The sequence below is a fragment of the Bos indicus genome, chromosome 14 (assembly GCF_029378745.1).
Source record: "Bos indicus isolate NIAB-ARS_2022 breed Sahiwal x Tharparkar chromosome 14, NIAB-ARS_B.indTharparkar_mat_pri_1.0, whole genome shotgun sequence".
Lineage (NCBI taxonomy): Eukaryota > Metazoa > Chordata > Mammalia > Artiodactyla > Bovidae > Bos > Bos indicus.
Window position 1 is genome coordinate 45562847 of NC_091773.1, and position 27214 is coordinate 45590060.

Sequence of the window (27214 nt, forward strand, 5' to 3'; positions counted from 1 at the left end):
ATAAACTTTGAGTGTCACCATAAAATAAAACTAAACAAAAATATTGATAGGAAACTGCTTTAAAACGGGGAGGGAGGTGGGAGGGGGGTTCAGGATGGGGAACGCATGTACACCTGTGGTGGATTCATGTTGATGAATGGCAAAACCAATACAATATTGTAAAGTAAAAATAATAATAATAAATAAATGATAAATTGTTAAAAAAAAAAAGAATGGAATCAACTGAATAGACACTTAGGGTAGGTGTTAATTATTAAATACATACATGGGGTTGAAGTCTATCCACAATGGGAATAACTGGAATATTTACTCCCTTTGGGGAATATTAGCAAAAGGAAAACATAACTGATTTCTTTTAAATTCTTACAGTTTTATAGGGATGCAAACAATTTTTACCTACAATGTCTCATTTTATCTGTAAATTAGTCGTGTGAGGTGGCAGGAAGACTATAATTTATATCTTATAGTTGAAAACAGTGAGGTTAATTGACTCCCATGGTTTATAATTGGCAAATCCATACCTGGAAAAAAACAGGTCTTGATTGCTAGTCTGCTGAACATTCCAGCACTAGTTCTCAGTGCTTTGCCTCGGTAGATATTGTGATGAACTGATTTTATTATATGAAATAGAACAGGTTGTTTTTCACTTGGTAACACCAACCCCTCTATTTTATTGCCATCCAAAAGATTTCCTTAATACCCCTTGACTGAGAAGCTGCACTTATCTGTGCTTTAGTCTACTGTATATAACTTTAGAAACCATGAAATCTGGTACATTAACATTTGAGAGTTTCCATAAGGCAGAAGACACCCAGACACTCACCAGTTATAAAGCATGACCAATGAAGGAGAAAGGGGCATGACAAAAGCAGAGCCTACAGAGAGATTTCCTTACGAAGCCTAGAGTAGACAGCAGGTTCAGAATCACTCAGAGCCGGGTCTTCATCACCTTGTCATGGCATTTGAAGAAAAACAAACTTTTGAGTGTATTTTCTCAACTAAAACCAAGGACCCTAAAATCTAACTCACAGCATCATCATGAGGATTAGTGCCTAACATATTACTGCTGCTTAATAAGCATTTGTTCCTGCCTCAATTCCCACAAAAACCACTGGTTCATTTGGGTTAAAGACGTCACCCTGCAGGAAGAGGGAAGACCAGTTCCAACTGGGCATTTTATTACCAAGTGCAGCAGAGAGTAATTAAAATCAAATGTGTACCCTTGTTTTGTTCTTTGTTTTGAATGCATTCATCTTGTTTTTGAAAACCGTCAATTACAATGCAGGAAAAAAAGCTGTATGAAAGGTATTAGAATGTTTATATTCCTCAGCCTACTGAAAATGTCATTTTAAAAGTAAAAGTTTAAGAAAAATTTGATCGAGTTTAATTTGAAGAAATGAACTCTTAGACAAGTATTGCTTTGATTCTCTCAATGAGATTTTTGCTGATAAATGAACATAATCTCATGTATTATATACAGAGACTCCTTTAAAAATCTGCCATTAGCCTTTCAAAAATGTCATCTTTTACTCATCCACATCACGGTTTTTCTCCCTCAAATAGCCCCTAATTACTAGAAAGGAAAGAAGAAAAAGGACTAGGATATGAACTGTATTACTTTTCAGAATCTAGAAATCTGCTTAAGATGTATTTTCATAATTATAGCTTACACAGATATCCTGGAAGTAAAAGACACTGAGTATTTCTAATTATCTCATAGATTATCAAGTTAGAAGAGAAAATGGCCAAAATACTTAAATGAGCACCTTCTTGTGAGGATCAAACTGATTAAATAACCTTTATGAGCAAAAGAGAATTTCCACATTCACATCATAAATGGGTCTATTAACTTTTAAAAATCTTTTTATTTTGTATTGGGGTATAGTCTCTTAACTTTTAATATTGTTTTGAAGTTTGAACTCTTAAGCTGTAAAAGTTGTAAGTTTTAAAATGGTTTTACTCATAGCACATATAAATTACTTTTTGGTCAGAAAAGATATTTCAGATTTATTTCATAACAATCCAGCCACAGGGTGTTATTTTAGTCCCACTTAGCGGACAGCTAGAAAATGAATATCACAGATATAAGTAATCTGTCCAGGATATACTTCAAATAAGTGGAATGAATAGTTTGAACTTGAGCCTGGGTCTCTTGAGCCTACTTTGCCAGTGCTTTTCACTATTCACTTTGCTTTAGACTTACAAGACTTTGATTTGAGTCCCATATTAGTTGCTTCTGGGCAGTCAACTTTGTGTAAGTCAACTAACTTCTCTGAAGCTCAGGTATCTTTTTATAAATTTAATTTTATTTTTGGAGAAGACTCTTGAGAGTCCCTTGGACTGCAAGGAGATCCAACCAGTCCATTCTGAAGGAGATCAGCCCTGGGATTTCTTTGGAAGGAATGATACTAAAGCTGAAACTCCAGTACTTTGGCCACCTCATGTGAAGAGTTGACTCATTGGAAAAGACTCTGATGCTGGGAGGGTTTGGGGGCAGGAGGAGAAGGGGACGACAGAGGATGAGATGGCTGGATGGCATCACTGACTCAATGGACGTGAGTCTCAGTGAACTCCGGGAGTTGGTGACGGACAGGGAGGCCTGGTGTGCTGCGATTCATGGGGTCGCAAAGAATTGGACATGACTGAGCGACTGATCTGATCTGATTTTTCAATATTGTACAATTGTATTTGTCGATTGCATCTCAATATAGGGATGGTGGGAAACCTCATCTCATTCAGGTTCTTTCTTTATGTCTTCAGTTGTAGATCCTTTCTAGTAGGTTTTGGTCTTTTTCTTAGATGGTTATTCTGCAGATAGTTGTGATCTAGGTGTGCTCCTGAGAGGAGATGAATTCAGTGTCTTTCTATTTTGCCATTTTGTTAATGCAAAAAAAAGAAAAAGAAACAGCAACATACCCTCAGGTATCTTTCTTTTCAGGTGGGTAAAGTAACATCTAATTTCCTTTCAAGGCTTTAGAAAGAGCAAAGGACATAATGAATATTAAAACACTTCACAACAGATTTTAATATTCCCATTAAAAAGTCAAACAGTTATAGAGACTGACTGCCTGGCAAATGGAAATAACAAGACCCCTAGTGAGCCTCAGATATAAATATAGGTCTAAATTCTTATTTTTTCACTTCCTAGCTTTGTACCTGACCCACATTCCTTATTTTCTGAGGATCGCTTTCCTCACTTGTAAAACTGGCATACACAATAAGTGCTGCTCCATGATCTGTGCCCGATTTACTCCCTTTTAAACTGAAATAGTTATTATTCAGGTTTTATTATATTCTGGATATTTGTTTAAAGACAAATTTAATAGCTACTCAGCAAAGGCATACTTGCCTTCTTTGCTAGTGGTGGTGGTTTCGTCACTAATTCGAGTCCGACTCTTGTGACCTCATGGACTATAGCCCTCCAGGCTCCTCTGTCCATGGGATTTTCCAGGCAAGAATCCTGGAGTGGGTTGCCATTTCCTTCTCCAGGGGCTCTTTCTGATCTAGGGATTGAACCTGGGTCTCCTGCATTGCATGCAGATTCTTTGCTGAGCCACCAGGGAAGCCCTTCTTTAGTGTGATCAGATTTCATCTTGTAACTGCAAATCCCACCCTCACATTACAGACAGGTCTATCAGACTGAATAAAATAGAAGTAATTTATACCCTTTTCAGTGGAAAACAAAACACAACAAAAGCCTATCCTGAGATTCAAGCAGATGAGAGGAAGATTTGAGAGAGAAAAGAAAAGATCTGTATGAAAATGAAACTTTGGCCCAGCTGCCAAGCATACGGAGAAACACAGAGGTTTTGATCACTGGGTAAAGAGCAGACTGTGGGGATCCTTTCTGTGTGCAAAACAGTGCACTTGGACCACCTGGGAAGGTGTGAGGCTTAGACACCTGAGCCACAGGAATGACAGTGGCATTGAAAGATCTCAGAGAAGCTTGCTAATGCAAACTAGCTTTCCCTAAAGGCCCTGTTAAAAAGCCACCCATGGTCAAGTTTGAGCATCAAAATATCTATTTGCTTTCCTGGTTTCTGTATTATTTGATTCTCAAATTCCTTCTTGCAAAAGCAGCACATGTCCAAATAAAAATTCTGTAAATACAAGGGCAGCCAAGACTCATATCTTGCCATCACTCCCCCAAACTGCTCTTGAGAGGAACCTGGCACAACCCACCCACGAAATCTCCGGCTGAGACCCTGGCAGAAAACAGACTGCTTCACGCATTAGCAGCCCAGAGTTATTTTGGGTCTGCCACTTACCAGCAATGTGTGCTTGTGGGGGTCACTTAACCTTTCTGGGCTTCTGCTTCTTATCTATAAATCTACGAGGCTGGGCTGAAGACTGAATATCTGTCAGATCCTTCTTGTCCCAGTGTTCTCTGATCCAACTTATGAACCAATAATAAGGATTCCCAAACTAAAACAAAGTCAATGTTGCCTCCAATTTGGAATGCACTGACGTGATGTTACTAGATTTAGTGTATCTGTGGAGAGGGGAAAAAAAAAAAAAAACAGTTTACCGGCAGCCTGGGTGAGTCAAAAGGCCAAGCTATTTTTGGTAAAGACCACTAAACAGGCTTGGGCATTTATATGCACTTTCTCAGCAACAGGACACAGGCATCTTGCCCACATTCCAGGGAAAGACCTACCAACACCTTTGCTACAGTCCAGTAGTGAAATAAACGTACTTAGCTGAATAAGGACAACTCACAGTGAATGCTGGTTGTTGTTGTTGTTTTTTTTTTTTTGCAGTCTGCAAGTTGGTTATCTTGTCAAGCTGGTAGTCATCAGGTGGGACTCACAGCTTCAGTAGGGGAGTTAAGAAGCATTTCTGGACTACTTTTTTTTTTCCATTTGCCTATACTAAATTGAATTAAGAAGTCGTCACCTTATAAAGATTCCTGTGGTGAGGGCTAAGAAATACAGTGACCATCGTATATTGAGTTTGGGTGACAACTGTGTAAATGACAGGCCGACAAATGGTCTTTCTAGTACATAAGGATGATTAGGATAAAGAATATGTTTTCCTTTTATCATCAAAACTTTGAACATTTCAGGTAGTGCAGCTCTGATGGAGAGAGCTAACTCCAGGCTGTAAAGTATCATTTACTGATGCTAAGTAACCCGACTGGGTGGTGCATTTGGAAACCGCCAAGAGAATCAATTCTAAAAGTTCTCTTCACCAAGAAAACACTTCCCTTGTATCTATGTGAGCTGATGGATGATAAAACTTATGGTGATTAATTTTTCATAATAAGGTCAGTCAAGTCACAAAGCTATAAACATTCAACCTACACAGGGCTGTCTGTCAGGGATGACTCAGTAAAATTAAAAGGGAAAAAGGTTTATAAGGAAAATGTTTAATGAAAATTAATCAATTTTAAGAAAAAAAAAGTGCTAACACCCATAGTTAGCACGTTAATGAGGCAGCAGAATACGGCATTTAGAAGTGAGAATTTGAAAACCAGTGTTGAAATGTGAATTCCAGCTCTGTCTCTTTTATTCACTCTGACACCTTGGGCAAGAGATAGCCTCTGGGAGACTCAGTTTTCCTATCTGTATAATGGTGAGAATCACTGCACCTAATGTGAATATAAATACACATATGATGCAGTCAGCATACAGGCTAATGCATAAGCACTAAGTCAACACTATCAGCATTAATAATCTATTACAAAAGTAAACTTTGAATTATGCTTTGTATAATTATATACTTTGTATCTTTTGCATTAGGTATTGTGTTGTAAAAAGTTAACCAGATTTACCCTCAACTCTGATAAACATGACCCTCTGAAGACACAGGGGCTTGGTCAAGCCATCTTCCAACCACCAGGGAACTGAGAAAAGGAGGTGACACTGAGAAAACAGATGGAAGAAATGTAGAAAGAACAGTCAGGCTGCTAAAGCATTATTTATACTACAGTGTCATTTAGATTCTTGATCTAGGAAAAGAAACTTTAGTCTTGAAATGTTCAGTTGTGTAAGCTAAGGAGTTTCTCTATTTTAGTTGAGCAAGCTTGAGATGTATCTTATGCTACTTACAAAAAAAAAAAAAAAAAACCAAAAACAAACACCAAACCAATGCCTATTGGATCCTTGCTAAAAATGCAGTTTCCTTGACCTTCCAATCTTCAAGAGTGGTTCTAAGGAATTCAGAATCCTTAATGAAGTCCCCAAGTGATTCTCTTACAAAACCAGTGTTAGGGACTGAATCGTGTATCCCCCAAACTCAGTTATTGAAATCATCACTCCAAAATGGCAACCCACTCCAGTATTCTTGCCTGGAGAATCCCATGGGCAGAGGAGCCTGGCAGGCTATAGTCCTTGGGGTAGCAAGAGTCGGACACGACTTAACGACTAAACCAACCAACCAAACAGTACCTCAGATGACTGTATGTGAAGACAGGGTCTTTAAAGAGGTTTTAAAGTGAAATGAGGCCATTAGGGTGACCTCTTATTCAATACGATTGATGTCCTTATGAAAAGAGATCAGGACAATCAGGACACAAACATACAATGGGGAGACCACGTGAAGACACAGGAGAAGACCGCCACCTACAAGCCACAGAGGCCTCGGGAGAAATCAACTCTGATGATACCTCCATCTGCAATTGGACAAAATAAGCTGCTGCTGTTTAAGCCACCCAATTGGTGGTACTTTCTTACCATAGTCCTAGAAAATGAAGATAATCAGCTGTGGGAAACATCAATTCTGGAACTCCTCGCTCCATGTCAACATCTGGTTTCCAACCTTCCAGGCAAGCAGTCCCGCAGCCTTTGTTTAAATCTCCCTGCAAAGGGAATCCTCAAAATTCTAGTGTTACCCATCTCATCTTGGAACTGCTCAGTGTGAGAAAATCTTCCTTACTTTACACTGAAATTTATGTTATCATAACAGTTAAGCTTTCTAATGATAACACTGGGACACGCAAAGATTCTAAAGCAGTTTCAGAACAGTCAGAGAAAGCATTTTACTTGCTGAAAGTTGAATGCTATGCTTACTACTGACAGTATATTATTTGATTTGAATATTCTAGCTTTTAATTAACTTAGGATATTTGACAAATATTATTTGATTATAACTAGCACTCTCAATTTACTGATCATTCTGGATAAACAGAGTTTATCATAGTTTCTAAAATGAAAATATTATGTGTGAAGTTTTCTTCCCCAAGGCATTTTGGACATCTGAAGTGCAATCAACAAATGATGATAAAGTCTCAATAAGTTTGGCTGCATTGTCCTTTCTAAGGTCATATCCTTTAGCTTCAAAGGAAGTGCTTGCTGCATACAATTTCTACCTGCAGTCCGCAGGCTGCCTATTTCTATAAACCTATAGGTAATATTCCTGTCAGGAAGTAGTATTTTTACTGTTTTATTTAAAATAGTCCTATCAACTGTTTTACTGAAACAATGATTATTTTGGACAGGTTCTGCCCAGTGGAGTTGTTCAAACTGATTCAATTACCTGTGTAATTGACCTCCAAAGCTTTCCCATTTTAAAGAGGATATTTCTCATTTTAAAGCAGACACTGACGGTCAGGCTAAAGTTGAATAAAGGTCCTTTCACTTCAGTTGACTCTACTGAAACTCGTATTAATAGTGTAACAACAGTAATAATAATAACTAACATTTATTAACTGCTTACAGTGATTCTATAGTGGGCTTTATGCATATTGCCTTATTTAATGCAGTTACCCCTTGATAGAGGTTGTATGTGCTATCTGCATTTTACTGATGAATCTCAGAGAAGTTTTATGACTCCAAATCACACACTTCAGTAAGTAGCTGAACTAAGCTTCTTACCAAGCTTGCTTGGCTTTAAGGTCTTGCTCTCATTTACTGTGTGCATTCCACAAAGAAAATACACAGTCTGGGGAAAGAAAAATTTATCCTCTCAACAACGTCTGTATAACATCTGTAAAACAGGGATATTAACACTTGCCCCTTGAGACTGTTGTACAGATTAAATATGGATGCAATTTATTTCAGTATCTCACCCTAGTTCTTGGCAGACATTTCTTCAGTGTTTTATAAATGTCAATTTTCTCTTTTTCAGCAACTCTTGCCCATGTGTTTCCAGGGTACCGATCTGGGCCACGTGGGAAAATCTACAACTAGAAGGTACAGCTAATCCTGAGTTTCCTGAGTTTATATCCAAGTGTAAAGGCAAAAGACTGTGATATGAAACAGTTACAAAATAATCTATTTTAATGAGTGCTGAGAGCAGGGGCTTTGTAGTCAGAATGCACTTGATTTGCACTCTGTCTCCACCATTTCCACCCACCATTTGGAAAATCTGGGACTAGTTGCTTTCCCTCTCAAGGTCTGAGCATTCTTGTCTGTAGCACAAGGATCTACCTCACAAGGTTGATATGAGGATTTTAACAACTATTCTTCATTGGTGTTAATTTGTTCCAAGGAGGGCTGTGAGAAATGTGCTTATTGTATCTCACTCAATCCTTACAACAAGGATGAAATGCCCTCTAGTTCACGATTCTCGTGTTGAGATAATCAAGACACAGGGAGGTATATATTTGATGAATGTCACTTGAACAGTGTCATAGCTGGGGTGCTTTTTCAGGCAGTGTGGCTCTATAGCCCATTCTCCTAACATACTACACAACACTGACTTCTAGATTATAAATGATATATGAGATGTTTCAGAAATATTTCAAATGCTAAAAAACAGTTTATTATAAGTTGTTGTTTACTCACTAAGTCACGCCCACCTCTTTCACAGCCCCATGGAGTGTAACCTGCCAGGCTCCTCTGTCGATGGGATTTCTCAGGCAAGAATACTGGAGTGGGTTGCCATTTTCTTCTCAAGGGGATCTTCCTGACCCAGGGATCGAACCCATGTCTCCTGCATTGGCAGGCAAATTCTTTACCACTGAACCACCAGGTAAGCCCATTAATTTGTAAAAATAAAAACAAACTAATTAAGCAGCTCTTCTTTGGGCTGAAAGGAAAGAATAAAAGGTTGTCCAATTTGTGAGGATAATAATGGCTTTAAGCACAATGAATAGCATTATGCTTTTTTTTTATTCCCTAAAAGAAAGAAAGCCCCATGTCTATGAAGTTAATGACCTTTCCAGACTTTTTCAAGATTCTTGCTTCTTCATGTCATTTCAAAAGATAACTTCCAATTTGATGACTGTTCCCATTAGCTCTGGGCCACTTGGCTTGCTTTTTCTAACAAAGGTCCACAGATAAATTGTGCGTGGCGGATGTGATTTCCTTGAAGTTCTCAGTGGTCTAATCTGCCTTGATGTGGTTCCTTTCATGGTTTTACATGGCACTTGTGGGACATAAGTGGGCATAAGGCCAGCTGGGTTATATTGTGTCTATTTGTTTTCTCTTCAAAATGAAGATTGTGTTTAAATGAAAATTGTGTTCCAGGAACAAATTATTTCCCTTTGAAGCGCTATCTCCTAACATGACATTTGAAGGTTTTGTGGAGAGAAATAATTTGTGTTCTCATACAGTTCTTCATGTTAATTGTGCCCTTTCATTTACACTGCAGAAGGAGAAATTCAGACCCATCCTCCGTTCTTCAATATTAAGACAGGATCTACACAGAAAGGCTGGTAGTTTTAAAAAATCTTTTCCAGATTATATGAACTCTACACAAGCATACATATATACACACACACAAGTGTGTACATATATATACAAGAGGTAAGAAAAAACGTTTTTTCTCTTTTTCCCACTTCAATTCTCTTCCTCCTCCTAGGAGTATATTCTTCTCAGGTTTTTTGCTATATTTGCCTGCAATGCAGGAGACCTGGGTTCCATCCCTGGGTTGCAAAGATCCCCTGGAGAAGGGAAATGCTACCCACTCCAGACCTGGAGAATTCCATGGACTGTATAGTTCACGGGGTCCCAAAGAGTCAGACATCATGTTCTTTTTAATGATCTCAAATTCTTCAGTGTAGGTATAAGTTTGCTAATACATTTTTCTTTTTTAATCTATCATTTTCCCTCTAGTGTTTCAGAAGTTATATGTCCTGTTTCTAACTCCCATCCTGTTGCTGTCCTTATAGCTTTATAGTATGTACAGACATATCTCCTTTTATTACACTTTGCTTCATTGTGCTTCAGAGACATTGCATGTTTTTTTTTTTTTAATAGATTGAAGGTTTGTGGCAACCTTACATTGAGCAAGTCTGTCAGCAACATTTTGCCAACAGCATTATTTCATTATTGAAATAAGGTATGTTCAGTGTTTTTTTTTTAAGACATAATGCTATTCCATACTTAATGAATTACAGTATATCAGTATAATATAAAAGTAACTTTCACATGCACTGAGAAACCAAAAAATTCGTGTGACTTATTTTATTGTCATATTCACTTTATTGTGGCGGCCTGGAACTGAATCTCGAGGCAGTATCTCTGAAGTACATAGAGAGTATATGAAATCTATTACTACTTAGAGCTAGTCTGTGTATTTACCTTATGTATAAGAAAAGAAAAATTTTGCTTACATTTTATCCCTTGTCACATGCTACTAGCACACTGATACAATCTGAGAATTTTCAAGATTATGATTTTACTCATTGTTCCAAGATTTTCTTTGCCTTTAGTGTTCTGCAGCTTGAATATACTATGCCCATGTATGAAGGTGTTTTTGGTGTTTATCCTGCTTGGTATTCTAAGATTCCTGGATCTGTGGTTTGATATCTGTCACTAATATTAAAATTGTTACTGCAGCCATGAAAATTTAAAATGGTGACTGCAGCCATAAAATTAAAAGACTCTTGTTCCTTGGAAGAAAAGTTATGACCAGCCTAGACAGCATATTAAAAAGCAGAGACATTACCTTGCCAACAAAGGTCCCTGTAGTCAAAGCTATGGTTTTTCCAGTAGTCATGTATGGATGTGAGAGCTGGAACATAAAAAAGGCTGAGCACCAAAGAATTGATGCTTTTGAACTGTGGAGTTGGAAAAGGCACTTGAGAGTCCCTTGGACTGCAAGGAGATCCAACCAGTCAATCCTAAAGGAAATCAGTCCTGAATATTTATTGGAAGGTTGGATGTTGGATGTTGAAGCTGAAACTCCAATACTTTGGCCACCTGATGCAAAGAATTGACTCATTGGAAAAGACCCTGATGCTGGGAAAGATTGAAGGCAGGAGGAGAAGGGGACGACAGAGGATGAGATGGTTGGATGGCATCACCAACTCACTGGACATGAGTTTGAGCAAGCTTCAGGAGCTGGTGATGGACAGGAAAGCCTGGTGTGCCACAGTCCATGGGGTCACAGAGTCAGACATGACTGAGTGACTGAACAACAACAACTAATTTTAAAAAACTGTTGAGCATCATTTCTTCAAGTATCTCTTCTTCTCCATTCTCTTTTCCTTCTGCTTCTGATATTCCAGTTATGGGTATGTTGCATCTTTTGATATTGTTTGATGCATTCTGTTTTATGTATACTGCTCTGTTTTGTTCATTATTTTTTTCTCTTTGTATTTCAGTTTGGGAAATTTGAACTATTTTCAACTTCACTGATCCTTTCCTGAGCCGTGTCCAGTCTACTAATCAACCCATCAAACACAGTCTTCACTTTTGTTATTTTGTTTTTTATTTGTAGCATTTTCATTTGATTCTTTCTTAGGCGAGTCATCTCTGTGCTTACATTATCTACCTGTTCCTTCATACTGTCTACTTTTCCCATTAGAACCTTTAATGCAGTTCTTTAAAATTCCCTAATAGTCTGTCATATCTGACTCTGGAGTTTGCCATGTGACACTGGTTCTTTAATGGGTCCAAGAAAACTGGCTGATTTTTAGTTTGTTCAGCTTTTTCTTGTTGTAAGGGCAGAAATGTTGACTTCTAAGCTCTACCTCTTAGAGCTGAAATCAGAGCACTATTATTCTGAAGAAAATGTTTTACTGGTTTTGTTGCTTATAAATGTTTCTGATGAAATGCAGCTTGAAGTTTTTTTTAAAGTTTGTTGAAATATAACTTTAATAAACATTTCAGACAGAGTTTGCAGTGATAAATATTCCAAGTCTAGGCATGTCTTCCTCTGTCATTATTTTGCCATTTATGTGAATGATAATTGGTCTGGGCATTAAATTCAAGGCTCGTAATCTTTTTTCTCAGCATACTGAAGATACTGTTAAATGTTTTCTTGAGCCAGTTTTTAAAATGAGGATTCTATATCAATCTTTCTTGTTCCTTTGTAAGTCCCCTGTTTTTCTCTCTGGAAGCTTTTGGGATTTTCTCTTTATACATACATGGAGTTCTAAAGTTCCACTTAGAATATATATGTGTGGGTCTTCTTTTTTCCACTCTCCAGAAGCAGTTCCACAAGCAGTCCCATTGTTATCTAATGTAAGTCCATGTGCCTGATGCACAGTGAGGCCAAAAACAATACCAAAACATCAGAGTTTGGAGCAGAGAAAGGTTTATTGCAGGGCCATGCACGGAGACTGGTGGCTCAAGCCTTAAAAACCCCAAACTCCTCCCGAAAACTTTCAGCAAAGCACTTTTATAGGGAAGATGGCGGTGCAGGGGGTGGGGATGGGGTGTTAGTTGTTGCAAACATCTTGGTGTCACATCCTTTGTTCTTGCACTCAAGTCACAAGGTTCGGGAAACCTCAGCAAAACAAATGTTATTATCTGTTCTGACAAGAAAGGACAAAGGTCCCAAGGCTGAATTTTGCCTTCCAAGGTTCAGGCCTACAGAACATGGGACTTCTTAACTATTGTTCGGCAGTCCATATGTTCAGATGCCGCTCTTCAACTGCAGGGGGCGCAGGTTTGATCCCTGGTTGGGTAACTAAGATCCCAGACACCACGCTGCATGGCCGGAAAGATAAAGAAAAGGCAAGCCAGGCTGAGAGAAAACATATTGACAATACATATAGCTGAAAAAAGATTGGTATCTAGAATATATAAAGCATACTTACAACTCAAATACAAGCTGCAAATTAATTTTTTTAATGACCAAAAGATTTAGCCAGACACATCATTAAATTATATATATTTGAACAGTTAATAGGCACATGAAAAAAGGTTTAAAATGATTCATCATTAGATTTTGACTATGCAAATCAAAACTCCTACTGAAATGAGATGCCTAGCAACCACGAGAATAGCTCAAATTGAAAATACTGATGCCACCAAGTGGTGGCAAGAATTTGAAGCAACTAGAACTCTCATATAGTTCTGGTGGAAATGTGAAATCATACGGTCACTTTGAATGACAGTGTAGCGGTGTCCTACAAAGTCAGACACACACATTATATGAGCCAACAATTGTACTTCTAGGCGTTTACCTAAGAGGAATGAAAACATCTGACCACACTATGACTTCTACATGAATTTTCACAGCAGTATTTTTTTAGTAAAGATTAAAAAACCTAGAAACCACCCAAATATCCAATAGATAGTGAGCAGATGAATGTTGTGGTACATCCATACTACGAAATACAACTCAATCATAAACAGGAAGAAAATACTGATAAACAAAACAACAATGATGAAAATTAAACCATTATGTTGAAAGAAAGAAGCCAGACATGAAAGCGTATCTACTTTATAAGTTCTTATATATGAAGGTCTGTGTATATCACATCTAATCTTTACAGATAAGACAGAAAACAGATAAATGGTTGCCTGGGACCAGAATGGGGAGAATGACTGAAATGAAGCACAAGGAAACTTACATGGCTGATACATTAATATATGTTCTGTTTCTGTATGTGTATGTTCTATATCTTGATGCTTACATTATTATAGGTATTTATCAAAACTCATTCAACTGTACACTAAACTATATATAATTTGGTAGGTAGATTATACCTTAATAAAGCTGATTCAAATAAAAACAATCCTTGAGAACAAAAATAAAAATGCAAATAGTTATCTTGTGAAAGATGGAAATTTTTAGGAAAAATAAAATGCTTTTATACAGTATTTGACAGACATCCACATTTTAGATATGTATTAAACTGGTTCTGTGGACTCCTCAGATGATAAGAATGATCTTGGAAGAATATAAATAAAATGTCCTGAAAACTGGAAGTTTTTAAGTTTGATATTTGAGAACTTTCCAAATTTTCTGAATTGATAAGATGCTGAAGTCCTCTAATGTTTAGAAAGTGTTGATATCATCTTGATTTATTACAATTAATCTTATTTTAATTCCTTTGATAAAATTGATGTTTGTGATCTCCGTTGAAATATCTGAATTATGAAAGTAGAAATTAAAATTATGTTCAAATATTAATTATTAAAATAAGGAGAAAAGCAACAAACTGGGTTCTATCCTTGGCTCTATGTTACCTAGATATATGAACTTACAATGAGTCACCTCTATGCCACTCTAATTTGTAGTGTGTAAAATCCACGTGTGGCTTACATTTTTTGGCTCTTTCCACTAATTAAACCCCTCTATTAACTGCCCTAACTCAAGACTACAATTTTATGTTTGGCTCTAGAAGGATTTGTGTAACCATAAGAGGGCAGCATTCCATTTAAACAAATTCTTACACAATTTCCTGTAAGTGTTCAGTACACTACAATTACAGGCATTGAGATTGCCATAATATTCGCTAGTATTAACCCCCTTAGGATTATGTTAAGAAGAGTAATTTGTCGGTTTTAAGTATGAATACACAAATTTATCACATTTGTGTATCTCTATTTAAAGAGATATTTTCTATGGATTCTGTGTAAACTGCTATGTTCAGGGTTGCAACTATTTCAAAATCAGCATGCCTGTCCCACATCAAAATCACATTTCAGGAATAAGAGGTAAAGTGAGAAAATAAAAGAGGATAAGGAATCATTTATGGATGAGAATTTACTTGGATCTTATTCAGTGCTCAACACAATTTTAAAGTGGAAGATTTAGAAACTACTGTTAAGGCACTTAGACCATTTAAAGACACCGAATATGTATTCCTTAAACAATAAAAGATAATTGACAAAAAATAGATTCCATCACAGGGAAAGGTATTCTAATTTTCTGTATCAATGTTCCAACTGTTAGCAACTTTATCTACTTTATAAGCCCATCAGTTGATAGGAACAGAAGGCCATGGAGGCTTGCACAGCTCAAGATTACAGTAACAACTTCATGGTTTGTGGAACTAAACACCCTATCTCCTGGTCACTCATCTCAACCTGGGAATGTACCTTTTCTCTCTTCTTGGCCTTCAGTTCATCCTTCTGCTGCACAGTGTTGAATACCTTTTCACCATCTTAGAAAGCCACAATCATCTTTCATAGTTAGAGGAAAGGAATGTTCAGTGGTTTGGAAAGGAAAGGTCCAAGTGCAGGAACTCAAGGAACATTTACCATTTCTAGGTTACGTCTATGCCTACAGCACAAACTGTCACCCTCTTGGCTTACTAGGGATGTCTGAAGAATCAAATCAAAGAAGATTTGATTTACTTAAAATCACTCTTTTCATTACACTCATTAGTGTATATGGAGACGGAAATGGCAACCCATTCCAGTATTCTTGCCTGGAGTATTCTATGGACAGAAGAACCTGGTGGGCTACAGTCCATGAGGTCACAGAGTTGAACAGATTGAGTGACTAATACATAAGTGTATATGGCTTCTCACAATAATGGAGTGAATATTAGCAAATAACTAGTATGGCAAATCATACAAGAATCATCTTTTTTTTGAAAAGAACATTTATGCTTGAAATAGAGCCTTGCTTGGGCAAAATTATTAATGGATTACACAACAGAACTTACAAGTTGAGGGAATTTAGAAATGCTCTATAAGCTCACACCTTGCTACAAGACAAGAGGGAAGCCATGCCTAAAAATGAAAAAAAAAAAAAAAGTCATTTGATTATAAATGTTACTCTCATTTTACTATTTCATTTTAATATTTAAAATTTATTCCAATATAGTGTTAGCATGTTAATAAAAGGTAAATTGCTTTTATCCTGACCTACTGTTTTATTGTTTTGCCTCAGCTTTTATTATAGAATTGTTATTGCTATGGAAATGTTAACTTCCTGTTTGTATTTCTGGAGTCCTGAAGGGCATGGAAGTTGGCCAGTTTAAGCTTTATTAGGGAGCTACTGAGAGAAAAATGTCTGCAGCATTTTTGCTTTGTACTGCTGCATTTCACGAAATGAAAATCTGTCCATTAAATGTAAATTGTGTGGTCAATGCTATAGCAATGTCTCCCTTTTCTCCCAGTAAAACTCTATAAACCTTAAGCTCATTTAGGTTAATTATGAAGATTCACAATTGCTATATCTAAACCAATATGAACTTGAATCTAACCAGTCTCAAAATGTATATGCCTCTCTGGATTGCAGAGGAGAGTCATGGATAAGGTTGGGTAATCTTTTCAGATGTGCTTCATCACGGCTGCCACCTGTTGGAGGAAAGTCACAGTGGAGAGCTGAGACCTTGGCTTTCCAGGTTCATAAACCTGATTTTGTGAGTTTACCTAAATTTTAGCTCCAATGTTTTCTTATAAACAAGAACGTCACTTTACTGATTACTAAGGGAGATACAAAAAAAGTGGGAATGAACAACTCTAGTGATCAGATTGCTTATGCCCAATAGCTCTGCATTCACAGTCCTGCCTAGGAACAAAGTAATTAGAAAACTGACTGAGTGATAGAAAAGTTGCTTAATGAGATAGCAGTAAAGGGAAATGAAAGTCCTTAAAAGAATTCTCGTCTTAATTAAAGGAAGATACACCTCTCTGCGGGCTTCCCTGGAGGCTCAGATGGTAAAGAATCTGCCTGCAATGTAGGAAACCTGGGTTCCATCCCTGGGTCAGGAAGATCCTCTGGAGAATGGAATGGCTACCTACTCCAGTATTTTTGCCTGGAGAATTCCATGGACAGAGTAGTCAGACAAGTTACGAGCATGGGGTCACAAAGAGTTGGACATGACTGAGCGACTAACATATATACACACACACATTTCTGCAGTGATCAGAATATGGTAATACTTTGGTTTACTCTTTTTGATGATTACAGGATAGTTATTAGAAGAAATATGCACTCTTTTTTTTTTTCTTCTTTCTGTAGAGTTTGTATTTGTCCTAACAAAAGTGAAGTCACTCAGTCATGTCCGACTCTTTGAGATCCCGTGGACTGTAGTCTGCCAGGCTCCTCCATCCTCAGGATTTTCCAGGCAAGAATACTGTACTAGGTTACCATTTCCTTCTCCAGGGGATCTTTCTGACCCAAGGATAGAACCAGGGTCTCCCACATTGCAGGCAGACTCTTTACCATCTGAACCACCATCACCTATTGTCCTAACAAACTTCCCCTTTATTTAACCAAATGGGTCATTTTACATATACTGCATGAACAGAACAGACAGCATTTACTCCACATAGTTTTCATTTCAGTGGTGAAAAACAGACAATTAAATGTGGTATATAATATTTCATATGGTTAAAAAACAGTCTTAAAAATAAAAATAAAAAAGAGTAAGGAGGCAGAAAGCAATGAAGGAAGTGCTATTTTAGATAGTACAATCCAGAAAGGCCTCTCTAGAAACATAGAGAGTGGAGCAAAATGACATTGAATTAAGTGAAAGGCCAGCCATAGTTTTTCACATACCTGGGGGACTTAGTGACTAAACAACTGAGACCTTTCCAAAATTAAAATGTGGTATTCCAGTCCTACTTTCTGTAGGGGGCCACACTCAGCCTAACACTTATGCAGCTGCTCCTTTCCAAATGAAGGCTCAACATGGCTGAAGTTGACCTTATATCAAGTTGTTTCTGATAACAGTGGAAACAGAAAGACCAGTAGACAGCATGTGGGCATGCTCAGTTGCTCAATCACGTCCAGCTCTTTGGGACCCCATGAACTGTAGCCCACCGGACTCCTCTGTCCATGGAATTTTCCAGGCAAGAATACTGGAGTGGGCTGCCGTTCCCTTCTCCAGGGGATCTTCTCAACTGAGGGATTGAACCCATGGCTCCTGAGTCTTCTGCATTGGCAGGCAAATTCTCTAAAATTGAGCCATCTGGGAAGCCACTCTGTAGACAGAGATAATGCTAAATATGGCTTAATCTTTGGCCACAACAAAGTCAGACTCCATGCAAATCACAAAGAAAGATCAAAGACTATAAAGAGAAGGGGCTTTGGATCCAACACTTGAGCTCAAGTCATACCTGTGACAAGTACTATCTTTGTGATCATTAACCAAGATGCTTAATTTCTTTGTGCTTCACTTTATCTATAAGATTGGCATCATTGTAGTTCTCACTCATAAAATTTTTGGGAGGATAAAGAAAATAAATGATGGATGCAGTATATGATGCATGGAAAGGGCATTGTAACCCTCAGAGATATATAATGCTTTCTCCCAGATATAAAGAAGCAAAAGGAAGTAGTCAGTCATACTTGCTTTAGAAGGGAAAAAGTGTGAACACATAATGAAAGTCCACTAGGCCCTAGACACTGCTTAACATACATAATTATTGACCACCAATACGATGTCAGTATTTCAATTTCACAGGTAAGAAAACTGGGTCTCAGAGAGACCACACAGTTCACTCAAGATTGGGACTTCCCTGGCAGTCCAGTGGTTAAGACTCCGAGCTTCCATTGCAGGGGGTACAGGTTTGATCCCTGGGTGGAGAACTAAGATTCCACGTGTCATAATGAAGTAACATGAATTTCCAGATGATGTTTTTATTCCCCACACCATCAGTCCTGCTTAAGCTACTGCAAGAATACAGAAAAACTATGTATTTCATTTAAAACCACTCCTGGGCATAAAGAAGCAGCTCATCAACAGCTACTGTAGAGTCCTTCCCACTCCCTCTCTTGGTGAGGAGCCAAGAAGTGCACTCTGCTTGGTAGCATCCAGGACTGGGGCATCTCTGCCCAGCCCGAGGTGCTGACCGCTGGATTCAATGTGCAGCGGTGTTCCTCCTTGATTTTCAAAGTCCTGAACTGCCAACGCTCCTTCTCATGTGGGAGCGCACAGAACTGCAACAGGGACCTCTGCCTTCCCACCTTGGTGGAACAAGGGCCCACATCACAGAGCTCATGCCTGCTGCCAGGAACCCACTGAGAATCATCACCATGCTTCCCAAAACTGTCATTCGTTTCCAGAAAGGGAGTGAAATAAATAGCCTTTTGATTGGTTGCTTCTCAGCTTCTTCAGAAAGTTAACCTAAGGCTGCCTGGTGGGCTGCCATCTATGGGGTTGCACAGGGTCGGACATGACTGAAGAGACTTAGCAGCAGCAGCATACCCAGGTGGGTCTAACACACCCAGAGTGGATGGATGGTAGATCAGTATGGGAAACATTCGGCTTTATTTTGGTCTCAGGGGATGGCGGGGCTAGGCAGAGTGTGAGTGCATGTGATAGAATGAGGCATGACTTCCGTGTATGTGTGTGTGTGCTTAGTCACTTCAGTCATGTCCAACTCTTTGTGACTCTATGGACTGAAACCCGCCAGGCTTCTCTGTCCATGGAATTTTCCAGGCAAGAATACTGGAGGGGGTAGGCATTCCCTCCTCCAGGGGATCTTCCTGATACAGGGGTTGAACTCACATCTGCATCTTCTGTATTGCAGGTTGAGGAAGTCCCATTATTTCCATAAGAGGGCCATTTTGTTGGCTGCAATTGTAGCATCATGGGTCAGGGAACTCAGGGCAGAAGCACCAACAAAGGTGCCACAGCCCTGCAGGAATCACACTTCCCGGCTGCCCAGAACCAATGTCAACCAGCCTTCTTGCTGACGCACTACATGCATTCTTAATCTTTTTTGTTGGATGGCACAGCCCAAAATATTCATGACCTACCAGAAAAAAACACAATCTTTAATTAATCAAAACGGTAATTTCTAGGTGTCATTTTATAATACCTTGAAGCTGCTGCTGCTGCTGCTGTTGCATCACTTCAGTCGTGTCCGACTCTTTGTGACCCCATGGACTGCAGCCTACCAGGCTCCTCCATCCTTGGGATTTTCCAGGCAAGAATACTGGAGTGAGTTGCCGTTGCCTTCTCTTATAATACCTTAGGGTTTTACTAATACAATTAAAAGGGGCTCTGGCATTCTAAATGCTAATATAATTATTTAAATTAAATATGGATCCAAAATTTATAATACCTAGGACCTAAAACAAAATCCCACTATGGATCTCAGGCTTTAAAATAGTCTATCTATTAAACAAAAATGCTTTTATTTATAATTACTCATGTTTTCATTTTTTAAATCAAAGATATTAACTTCTAATCTGAATCCCTGAGCAGCCTGAGATAATGAAGAGTTGACATTGTCTGAATAACTATTTTATGTCAATGTATCAGCAAATACTTTATGTTTTTAATCTTATATGTAATACATAATTAAATCCCCAAAATACTACAGGTATTATTATTATACTTATTATAAGGAGAATAAACTTAGGTTCAGAGTGGTGACTTAATTTGATGTAGGTGACATAGCAGAGCAGAAATTTGAATCCAAAGAGTTGGTCTCTTAACCGTGATACTCTCTCTGTCAGTTACCAGTTTTGCCATACTGGTTAGCTATGCCTATAGTCAGGTTCAAGGGGTTGTCTATGCAGCCTTTGTTTTTCTATTTCTTTTCTTTTTCTTTTCTCTCTCTCTTTTTTTCTTCTTGAGAGTAAATTTATGATTTCCAACAGTGTGATGGTTTGAACCAGATCTGTACATCAGAATAACTCAAAAAAGAATTTTCAGGTATGTTTTTGACAGGCCCAACTGTAGAGCTTCTGATTTTGTGCACTAAGGCAAGTAGATGCCTGGGTGTAGGTAAAAGCTCCCTGTGTAAGTCTAACCTGGACTCCTGAGGAAGAACACTGCATCAGGTCTTATTAGACACTGGAAAAAAAAGGGCAGAAATTGCATCATTATCTTCAAGGACTTGGGCAAATACAGGAACTCCAAGTGGTGTTAGAAAACTGGTCAACAAAAGTATATAACAACTTCAGAAAGATTGTGAATCTAGTCTAGATGGAAAGAAAACTTTATAACAGAAATATGGTACCTTGCTTGACACATCACAGCAAACCCCATGAAAGATTTAAAGATGAATCAACCACCTATGATACTTTGCAGCCCCTTTTCCTGAGTTATCACATGCCTTTGCATCCATGAGTAGAAAATTAGGGTGGAGTGGAGCAAAAGAATAAAACTCTAGATTAAAAAAAAAAAAAAAAAAAACCTCCACTGGAAATACATTGTGGTTAGAGCTAAACAGTCCCAGTCATTTAAAAATGGAGCGACTGCTTCCAGGAGAGAGCAGTGCGAAATAACCCCATATATTTTATTCCTCTTTAATGCTTTCTGTTCTACAGACAAGCCCTCACAATTCTGCAAAAGGGTTTAGCCGGCTTAAAAAGACACGGTGAGAAGTCATTTCAAAGGATCAGTGTGTTTGACATGCTCAGACTAATTTTGCAGTCTCTCTGCATTATTTCATATGAATTATTTAAAATAATCTACAACCCACCAACACAATGACTTGTGCCTTCTTTCATTCTCTATTTAATGTTCTTGTTGTTGTTAAAGTCAGAAGACAACTTTTTGGCTTTCTGTTCTATTTATACTTCTGAGAAAGGCAAAGGAATTTTTTTTAATTGGAGGATAATTTCTTCATAAAGGAAGCTTTAAAAAAATGTTGATGTCTGTTTGTACATAGAGTTGATTTTTTTAAATGTCCTAATTTGGTGTCCTAATTTCGCTTCCTTGTTGTGTTTCCATGTGTAATCAACAGACACTAAGTACGTCATTGCTGCTGCTGCTGCTAAGTCGCTTCAGTCGTGTCCGACTCTGTGCGACCCCATAGAGGGCAGCCCACCAGGCTCCCCCGTCCCTGGGATTCTCCAGGCAAGAACACTGGAGTGGGTTGCCATTTCCTTCTCCAATGCATGAAAGTGAAAAGTGAAGTCACTCAGTCGTGTCCAACTCTTAGCAACCCCCTGGACTACAGCCCACCAGGCTCCTCCGTCCATGGGATTTTCCAGGCAAGAGTACTGGAGTGAGGTGCCATTGCCTTCTCCAAGTACGTCATTAGGACATACTAAATTTTTTCCATAGCCCTGGGGCCATCTTACACTCTGTTTTTTTCATTAGAGCCCCACACATGGTATTTTCAGTAAATTTTCAATTCTTAGGATGTGGTCTTTTTCCACTGAATACAAATTTTTCCCTGATTTGCTTCTAAATTATATAACTGTTGCTAAATTAGAGATTTAAAAAAAAAAAAAAACAAACAAAAAACATCACCACTATCTCTCTTGATGTTGAATTAGTATTTAATTTAGCCTACTAGTAGAAATGTCAACAGTCACCCATTCAAGTGACAAAATTAAAAATTTTTTTCAAGTCACGGTGTGGAAAGAATAACTGATTTTACTACTTAGTTGCAGGACCTGACATTGATTTTCCATTTCTATGACAATGATCCCACAATCAGCAAATATCAATTGAATGCCTACAATTCAGAAAGCAAAGGGCTGTGCCAGGGCCTGAGTTGGAGATCCATTAATAACTCTCTACTTCTTTTTTTTTTCCTGTTTTGAAGACAGTATTGGCAGCTTACCTGGCATCCACACCATTCCCCACTTCCTCCCTCACACACTCACTTCCTCCCAGCAGACAGAATCTGCCATCCAACATGGAGACTGAAAACACCAGGTACGTATTCTTCCAGCCTCCCTTGCGTTTGGAGTGCCAGTCATGGCCACAGCAAACTGAAGGGAAGTCTGCTGAGACTGGGTAAGAAACAGAGGAAACAGGGCAAGAAAAACATGGTTCTTCTCTCTGATTAAAAGGATTTTGAGAAAAGTTGCCCCCTTTCAGTTTTTTTTTTTTTTTTTAAGATACTGTTGTTTTAAAAAATGCTGAGGGATTAAGCAGCCATCTTGCAATCATGAGGCAAAAACTAAAGACCAGAAACCAATATCCTGAGAAAAAGACCAAGCACAAAAGAAAGAGATTGCATTCTCAATGCTATTTTGAGCCATTGTATTACACCTGGAATTTCCCTGCTCCTGCAATTTGTATTATGTGGGATAATAATTGCATTTTTTATTAATCCATCTTCAGTGGGGTAACCTGTATTTTGCAACTGAAGCCATCCCAACTAGTATGAAAGAAAAAGCGAAAGAGAAAGTCGCTCAGTCATGTCTGACTCTCTGTCCATGGAATTTCCAGGCCAGAATACTGGAGTTCGTAGACATTCCCTTTCAATCCCAGGTCTCCCACATTGCGGGCAGATTCTTTACAGTCTAGGCCACCAGGGAAGCCCCAGTCCCTCCCAACTAATATACCTGCTTCAAAATTTAACTGACACATTAATGCTCTATTAAACTTCCCTCAGTAGCATCTCGGACCCACTCTACAGCACCTCCCACCTCCAATCACCATCCATGTAAAACAAAATGACCCTTACTTTCAATTCCCATGATACCCTGGCATACAAATGCTCATTTTCTTACTTAGGTTTTCAAAGCTCCCTCATTCACTAGCTCTCAAATCCAATGCAACAGGTCTGACTGATGTAACCACTTGCCCCATCTGTTGGTGGCAGGCAGAATTAAATGTCTTTACTAAGAGAATCTGCTCACTCTGGGGTAGGACAATGATAGTAGCTGAAAGTTCAGAAGCAGAGGGAATTGTTTGTTCCCTTATATTGAAGCCATCAATCATCTCCTCCTCAAGATGGTAAGCATCTTAAATGAATGGATTATTTCTTTCTCTTCTTTCATCATAATTCCTCCAGTACCCTGCAGAAAGTTTAGCAGTTCAGCACATCATATCTCCTCAATAACTGTCAAAATGAGCTGATAATTATGAAATTTAAATGTTAAAAGCTCAATGACACCTTAGAGATTATCTAATATAACTTCCGAATTTCAGATGATGTATATAAAAAGAGCCTAAACTTAAAGGAGACTCAATAAATGATGGTATTTTTTTAATCATTTTACTCAGTAACTCTTCAACTGAATTCTAGTTGATATCCTATTTGTTTCTTTTAACTGTTGGACCCTTGCCTTGATATGCCAGCTCTGGGCTTCCCCAGCCCCGACCCCAGCTACCCCAATGACCTCCCATAGCACTCTATGCTCACCTTTAACATCTTCTGTTTCAACTTGTCACTTATCTGTTTTCCTTACTAGGTTGTAAATTCCTTGAACATGTGAACCCTGATTTATTTATATCTATCATATCCAGAATACAATGCTTAGAACCTAAAAGTTTCTTACAATATTTGTTGAGTGACTGTAAGAACAAATATATTTATGTTGGGAAAAGGGCCTTCCAAGAAAAGTTTTTATATAAGCCTTTGTGATATACACATTAGACATTCATCTATTCACTCAACAAAATTTTTATGGTTTTGTCTATGAGCAATTGATTCAGAGATTTGTCTATGAGCAACAGATTCAGAGATTACTGCTTCTTGGAATACATGGGTACATCCCATGGAATAAGTAGGTCTTTATTTATCTTGGCTTTTCCCAGCCAGCTAGTCAATCTCTACTATAGGTAGTTACTCATCCAGTTTGACTTGGACTTGCTGCTCCAGCAGTCCCTTCCATGGAAAGTTGTTAACTTTATGAGGTTCTAAAGAGACTGCAAATGTTTCTCAACACTTTTTTTATGGGAGCCAGAATTTACACACACCACTGCTCTGCGGAAGGGCTGTCTTTTTGGTAATGCAAAACAACAGGGGGCTGACTGGTTTGCCTGCCTCCTCCCTACAAGTGTGGCTTGGAGAGCATGAGGTCAGCTCTAGGCCCACAAGCTGACGTGCCAACTGGCAAAGTCATTTCTTTGGAAATCATTTAGCACTTTTTTAAAATTACTTAAGAACTGAGCAGGGCATTAAAAAATGTCCAAAACGAAACTCCCCATTGAAAGGTTGAGGTCTCTCTAAGCAAGAATAACCTATTCCCAACTTTGTGGGTCAAGAAACCATTAGAAAGAAATCATCGCAACTGCCCAAAGATGGTCTCGAGTCCAACCGCCAAGGTGCCAAAGCCAACATCATGTTGACGCAGACGGGTAGCCAGCCAGAAAAGGTAGCGCTCTGATGTTAGGCTCCCTCTGCTCCTTTAGCCTGGGAGTGAAGGGACGGGAAGAAGGGAGGAGAGGAAGGCAGGCCAAAAAATCAACAAGATGCAACATGTCTCATAGCCACGTCAGCCATGGCAGGGTCCTGTGATGCTGTTGACTAGTTTTAGCTTTATGGAGACAGAGCCAGCTTCTGTATCAGATGAGTCACTTGTAATCTTCCATCTTGGTACCTGCCCACAAGCCTCAAATAATCAAAAGGAACTGTTCTGGTAACAGTTGAAAATACCTTTTAGAACTTCCTTGGTGGCTCAGTGGGAAAGAATCTGCCTGCCAGTGCAGGAGACACGGGTTCGATCCCTGATCTGGGAAGATTCCATATATAGCGGAGCAACTAAGCCGGTGCACCACAGCTATTAAGCCTCTGCTCTAGAGCCGGGGACCCGCAACTGCTGAGACCCCGTGCCGCAACGTCTGAAGGCAGTGCACCCTAGAGCTTGCACTCTGCAACAAGAGAAACCACCATAGTGAGAAGCCTGTGCACCGCAGCTAGAGAGTAGCTCCAACTCTCTGCAATGAGAGAAAAGCCTGCACAGCAACAAAGACCCAGCACAAAAATAAATAAATAAAATTATTTTTTTAAAAAAGAAGAAAACACCTTACCATCAAATGATGGACAACAGCTTGAATTAAGCAGAAACAGCAAAATATAATGGAGCACAGAAGTTTTGAATCTACAGTTCAAGCTCCTGCTTTAACTTTGAGCTTATTTCTTGTTAACTCTGCCACCTTGGACTGGTCACTGGTCCTCTCTGAGTGCTACTTTCTTATTTTTTCTAATTTTCTAATAGAAATGCTAATTATGTTTTAACTTACCTACCTGTCAGTTATTGGTCAAAGGTTAAATGATTAAATGGTCTCATGATGCTCTCTTGATTTAAAAGAACTGTACAAGGTATTGCCTGGTGACCCAGTGGTTAGGACTCTGCCATGATCTTACTGCCAAGGCCTGGGATCAATCCCTACTTGGGGAACTAAGATCGAGCAAGCCACTGTGTGGCCAAAAATAAAGAAACACACAAATAAATACGTAGGAATTTTTAAAAAGAACTATAGAATGTTGGATTGTGTCTTATGGGTTACATGATAAAATAAGAGGTATGTTTAAAGTGAGCGTGACGATATAGGTACCTCTGTGTGTGTGCTCAGCTATGTCCAACTCTCTGTGACACTATGGACTGTAGCCCACCAGGCTCCTCTGTCCACAGTATTCTCCAGGCAAGAATACTGGAGTGGGTTGCCATTCCCTTCCCCAGGGATCTTTCTGACCCAGGGATCAAACCTGGGTATCCCACATTGCAGGCAGATTCTTTTATCATCCGAGCCACCAGGGAAGCCACCACCACCACCAACACATATCCACTCCTGCCTGCGTCTGGGCCTCCAGTAGCCTTGTTTTTTCTGCCTGGAACCCATTTCCTTCTCATCTCTGTCTCTGAAAGGCCTGCTTATTTCTCAAAGCCCTTCACTTTCAGGAAGACTTGCCAGGTAGCCAGACCTTCATCAGTCCCATTTCAATGTATCCTTCCTATGTGCTTGTCAACTTAAAATAGAGCCATAACCCAAAAGTTGAGAGTTATGTTTTATTCGGAGGAAACTTTTAGGACTTAAGCCCAGTAGGCAGCATCTTAAGTAGGCTTGAGAGAACTGCTCCAAGGAGGCAAGGGGAGGAGCCAGCTTATACAGAAATTTTGTAACAAAGGGCAGGTAGCCTGAACATCAACAGATAATTATTAATGAAAGGAAGCCAGATGTCCCAAGTGAAGGAATTTAGCACTTTTCTATTTATGGGAAGATGCAAGAGTCTGGGCTCACTGAAATCATTCCTTTCATATGCATCTCAGTTATCTGGGACCAGTTTCCTGCGTTTTCACACCCTGAGCTCCTTGGGCTCCCTGGAGGTAGTGGCTGCCGGACCTGCAGATAGGCTTCTCCTTCTGTGTGCCCTGGAGGGCTGGAATGGCTGAAGACCATGACATCCCTGTTTATTAATACGGTAGGAAATACTCCATTTCTCAGGCTAAACTCCTAAAGACTTCCCATTATGCTGCTGGACTTAGTCACTCAGTCATGTCAGACTCTTTGCGACCCCATGCACTACAGCCTGCCAGGCTCTTTTGT

The 27214-nt window shown here is 38.9% G+C and overlaps 1 long non-coding RNA gene across 2 annotated transcripts in view; it reads right to left on the reverse strand.

Moving 5' to 3' along the window:
• The window catches only part of LOC139186942 (uncharacterized), a 432806-nt gene that overhangs the window by 40073 nt on the left and 365519 nt on the right, over window positions 1-27214 (reverse strand). Inside the window, exon 7 of one of the 2 annotated variants that reach the window (XR_011570630.1) lies at window positions 12459-12821. The exons of the other annotated variant lie outside the window; for it this stretch is intronic. This is a non-coding gene — a long non-coding RNA (uncharacterized lncRNA). Of the gene's footprint in view, window positions 1-12458; window positions 12822-27214 lie in introns of those variants that run through there. 2 annotated transcript variants of the gene reach the window in all.